Raw genomic sequence first — 5,809 nt, forward strand, 5'->3', positions numbered from 1 at the left:
AGAGAAACATATCTGAAGGTGTTAGAAGTGTTTTGCATGATTTTTGAAGTTAGACCCTGAAATGTCAGAAAACAGCGTTTCAGCGCAGAACAAAGTTGGTTCAGGCAGTGCAAGCTGAATCTTGGTCCCACTTTAACTTTGCAGTCTGTGCATGAATAAAACCTATTTTGCAACACAGAGAAACATATCTGAAGGTGTTAGAAGTGTTTTGCATGATTTTTGAAGTTAGACCCTGAAATGTCAGAAAACAGCTTTTCAGCGCTGAACAAAGTTGGTTCAGGCAATGCAAGCTGAATCTTGGTCCCACTTTAAATTTACACTCTGTGCATGGATAAAAGCTATTTTGCAACACAGAGAAACATATCTGAAGGTGTTAGAAGTGTTTTGCATGATTTTTGAAGTTAGACCCTGAAATGTCAGAAAACAGCGTTTCAGCGCAGAACAAAGTTGGTTCAGGCAGTGCAAGCTGAATCTTGGTCCCACTTTAAATTTACACTCTGTGCATGAATAAAAGCTATTTTGCAACACAGAGAAACATATCTGAAGGTGTTAGAAGTGTTTTGCATGATTTTTGAAGTTAGACTCTGAAATGTCAGAAAACAGCTTTTCAGCGCAGAACAAAGTTGGTTCAGGCAATGCAAGCTGAATCTTGGTCCAACTTTAACTTTGCAGTCTGTGCATGAATAAAACCTATTTTGCAACACAGAGAAACATATCTGAAGGTGTTAGAAGTGTTTTGCATGATTTTTGAAGTTAGACCCTGAAATGTCAGAAAACAGCTTTTCAGCGCAGAACAAAGTTGGTTCAGGCAATGCAAGCTGAATCTTGGTCCCACTTTAAATTTACACTCTGTGCATGAATAAAAGCTATTTTGCAACACAGAGAAACATATCTGAAGGTGTTAGAAGTGTTTTGCATGATTTTTGAAGTTAGACTCTGAAATGTCAGAAAACAGCTTTTCAGCGCAGAACAAAGTTGGTTCAGGCAATGCAAGCTGAATCTTGGTCCCACTTTAAATTTACACTCTGTGCATGAATAAAAGCTATTTTGCAACACAGAGAAACATATCTGAAGGTGTTAGAAGTGTTTTGCATGATTTTTGAAGTTAGACCCTGAAATGTCAGAAAACAGCGTTTCAGCGCAGAACAAAGTTGGTTCAGGCAATGCAAGCTGAATCTTGGTCCCACTTTAACTTTGCAGTCTGTGCATGAATAAAACCTATTTTGCAACACAGAGAAACATATCTGAAGGTGTTAGAAGTGTTTTGCATGATTTTTGAAGTTAGACCCTGAAATGTCAGAAAACAGCTTTTCAGCGCAGAACAAAGTTGGTTCAGGCAATGCAAGCTGAATCTTGGTCCCACTTTAAATTTACACTCTGTGCATGGATAAAAGCTATTTTGCAACACAGAGAAACATATCTGAAGGTGTTAGAAGTGTTTTGCATGATTTTTGAAGTTAGACCCTGAAATGTCAGAAAACAGCGTTTCAGCGCAGAACAAAGTTGGTTCAGGCAGTGCAAGCTGAATCTTGGTCCCACTTTAACTTTGCAGTCTGTGCATGAATAAAACCTATTTTGCAACACAGAGAAACATATCTGAAGGTGTTAGAAGTGTTTTGCATGATTTTTGAAGTTAGACCCTGAAATGTCAGAAAACAGCTTTTCAGCGCAGAACAAAGTTGGTTCAGGCAATGCAAGCTGAATCTTGGTCCCACTTTAAATTTACACTCTGTGCATGAATAAAAGCTATTTTGCAACACAGAGAAACATATCTGAAGGTGTTAGAAGTGTTTTGCATGATTTTTGAAGTTAGACTCTGAAATGTCAGAAAACAGCTTTTCAGCGCAGAACAAAGTTGGTTCAGGCAATGCAAGCTGAATCTTGGTCCCACTTTAAATTTACACTCTGTGCATGAATAAAAGCTATTTTGCAACACAGAGAAACATATCTGAAGGTGTTAGAAGTGTTTTGCATGATTTTTGAAGTTAGACCCTGAAATGTCAGAAAACAGCGTTTCAGCGCAGAACAAAGTTGGTTCAGGCAGTGCAAGCTGAATCTTGGTCCCACTTTAACTTTGCAGTCTGTGCATGAATAAAACCTATTTTGCAACACAGAGAAACATATCTGAAGGTGTTAGAAGTGTTTTGCATGATTTTTGAAGTTAGACCCTGAAATGTCAGAAAACAGCTTTTCAGCGCTGAACAAAGTTGGTTCAGGCAATGCAAGCTGAATCTTGGTCCCACTTTAAATTTACACTCTGTGCATGGATAAAAGCTATTTTGCAACACAGAGAAACATATCTGAAGGTGTTAGAAGTGTTTTGCATGATTTTTGAAGTTAGACCCTGAAATGTCAGAAAACAGCGTTTCAGCGCAGAACAAAGTTGGTTCAGGCAGTGCAAGCTGAATCTTGGTCCCACTTTAAATTTACACTCTGTGCATGAATAAAAGCTATTTTGCAACACAGAGAAACATATCTGAAGGTGTTAGAAGTGTTTTGCATGATTTTTGAAGTTAGACTCTGAAATGTCAGAAAACAGCTTTTCAGCGCAGAACAAAGTTGGTTCAGGCAATGCAAGCTGAATCTTGGTCCCACTTTAAATTTACACTCTGTGCATGGATAAAAGCTATTTTGCAACACAGAGAAACATATCTGAAGGTGTTAGAAGTGTTTTGCATGATTTTTGAAGTTAGACCCTGAAATGTCAGAAAACAGCGTTTCAGCGCAGAACAAAGTTGGTTCAGGCAATGCAAGCTGAATCTCTGTCCCACTTTAACTTTGCAGTCTGTGCATGAATAAAAGCTATTTTGCAACACAGAGAAACATATCTGAAGGTGTTAGAAGTGTTTTGCATGATTTTTGAAGTTAGACCCTGAAATGTCAGAAAACAGCTTTTCAGCGCAGAACAAAGTTGGTTCAGGCAATGCAAGCTGAATCTTGGTCCCACTTTAAATTTACACTCTGTGCATGAATAAAAGCTATTTTGCAACACAGAGAAACATATCTGAAGGTGTTAGAAGTGTTTTGCATGATTTTTGAAGTTAGACTCTGAAATGTCAGAAAACAGCTTTTCAGCGCAGAACAAAGTTGGTTCAGGCAGTGCAAGCTGAATCTTGGTCCCACTTTAACTTTGCAGTCTGTGCATGAATAAAACCTATTTTGCAACACAGAGAAACATATCTGAAGGTGTTAGAAGTGTTTTGCATGATTTTTGAAGTTAGACCCTGAAATGTCAGAAAACAGCGTTTCAGCGCAGAACAAAGTTGGTTCAGGCAGTGCAAGCTGAATCTTGGTCCCACTTTAACTTTGCAGTCTGTGCATGAATAAAACCTATTTTGCAACACAGAGAAACATATCTGAAGGTGTTAGAAGTGTTTTGCATGATTTTTGAAGTTAGACCCTGAAATGTCAGAAAACAGCTTTTCAGCGCAGAACAAAGTTGGTTCAGGCAATGCAAGCTGAATCTTGGTCCCACTTTAAATTTACACTCTGTGCATGAATAAAAGCTATTTTGCAACACAGAGAAACATATCTGAAGGTGTTAGAAGTGTTTTGCATGATTTTTGAAGTTAGACTCTGAAATGTCAGAAAACAGCTTTTCAGCGCAGAACAAAGTTGGTTCAGGCAATGCAAGCTGAATCTTGGTCCCACTTTAAATTTACACTCTGTGCATGAATAAAAGCTATTTTGCAACACAGAGAAACATATCTGAAGGAGTTAGAAGTGTTTTGCATGATTTTTGAAGTTAGACCCTGAAATGTCAGAAAACAGCGTTTCAGCGCAGAACAAAGTTGGTTCAGGCAGTGCAAGCTGAATCTTGGTCCCACTTTAACTTTGCAGTCTGTGCATGAATAAAACCTATTTTGCAACACAGAGAAACATATCTGAAGGTGTTAGAAGTGTTTTGCATGATTTTTGAAGTTAGACCCTGAAATGTCAGAAAACAGCTTTTCAGCGCAGAACAAAGTTGGTTCAGGCAATGCAAGCTGAATCTTGGTCCCACTTTAAATTTACACTCTGTGCATGGATAAAAGCTATTTTGCAACACAGAGAAACATATCTGAAGGTGTTAGAAGTGTTTTGCATGATTTTTGAAGTTAGACCCTGAAATGTCAGAAAACAGCGTTTCAGCGCAGAACAAAGTTGGTTCAGGCAGTGCAAGCTGAATCTTGGTCCCACTTTAAATTTACACTCTGTGCATGAATAAAAGCTATTTTGCAACACAGAGAAACATATCTGAAGGTGTTAGAAGTGTTTTGCATGATTTTTGAAGTTAGACTCTGAAATGTCAGAAAACAGCTTTTCAGCGCAGAACAAAGTTGGTTCAGGCAATGCAAGCTGAATCTTGGTCCCACTTTAACTTTGCAGTCTGTGCATGAATAAAACCTATTTTGCAACACAGAGAAACATATCTGAAGGTGTTAGAAGTGTTTTGCATGATTTTTGAAGTTAGACCCTGAAATGTCAGAAAACAGCTTTTCAGCGCAGAACAAAGTTGGTTCAGGCAATGCAAGCTGAATCTTGGTCCCACTTTAAATTTACACTCTGTGCATGAATAAAAGCTATTTTGCAACACAGAGAAACATATCTGAAGGTGTTAGAAGTGTTTTGCATGATTTTTGAAGTTAGACTCTGAAATGTCAGAAAACAGCTTTTCAGCGCAGAACAAAGTTGGTTCAGGCAATGCAAGCTGAATCTTGGTCCCACTTTAAATTTACACTCTGTGCATGAATAAAAGCTATTTTGCAACACAGAGAAACATATCTGAAGGTGTTAGAAGTGTTTTGCATGATTTTTGAAGTTAGACCCTGAAATGTCAGAAAACAGCGTTTCAGCGCAGAACAAAGTTGGTTCAGGCAATGCAAGCTGAATCTTGGTCCCACTTTAACTTTGCAGTCTGTGCATGAATAAAACCTATTTTGCAACACAGAGAAACATATCTGAAGGTGTTAGAAGTGTTTTGCATGATTTTTGAAGTTAGACCCTGAAATGTCAGAAAACAGCTTTTCAGCGCAGAACAAAGTTGGTTCAGGCAATGCAAGCTGAATCTTGGTCCCACTTTAAATTTACACTCTGTGCATGGATAAAAGCTATTTTGCAACACAGAGAAACATATCTGAAGGTGTTAGAAGTGTTTTGCATGATTTTTGAAGTTAGACCCTGAAATGTCAGAAAACAGCGTTTCAGCGCAGAACAAAGTTGGTTCAGGCAGTGCAAGCTGAATCTTGGTCCCACTTTAACTTTGCAGTCTGTGCATGAATAAAACCTATTTTGCAACACAGAGAAACATATCTGAAGGTGTTAGAAGTGTTTTGCATGATTTTTGAAGTTAGACCCTGAAATGTCAGAAAACAGCTTTTCAGCGCAGAACAAAGTTGGTTCAGGCAATCAAGCTGAATCTTGGTCCCACTTTAAATTTACACTCTGTGCATGAATAAAAGCTATTTTGCAACACAGAGAAACATATCTGAAGGTGTTAGAAGTGTTTTGCATGATTTTGAAGTTAGACTCTGAAATGTCAGAAAACAGCTTTTCAGCGCAGAACAAAGTTGGTTCAGGCAATGCAAGCTGAATCTTGGTCCCACTTTAAATTTACACTCTGTGCATGAATAAAAGCTATTTTGCAACACAGAGAAACATATCTGAAGGTGTTAGAAGTGTTTTGCATGATTTTTGAAGTTAGACCCTGAAATGTCAGAAAACAGCGTTTCAGCGCAGAACAAAGTTGGTTCAGGCAGTGCAAGCTGAATCTTGGTCCCACTTTAACTTTGCAGTCTGTGCATGAATAAAACCTATTTTGCAACACAGA

This window comes from Garra rufa, chromosome 24 (genome assembly GCF_049309525.1).
Source record: "Garra rufa chromosome 24, GarRuf1.0, whole genome shotgun sequence".
Lineage (NCBI taxonomy): Eukaryota > Metazoa > Chordata > Actinopteri > Cypriniformes > Cyprinidae > Garra > Garra rufa.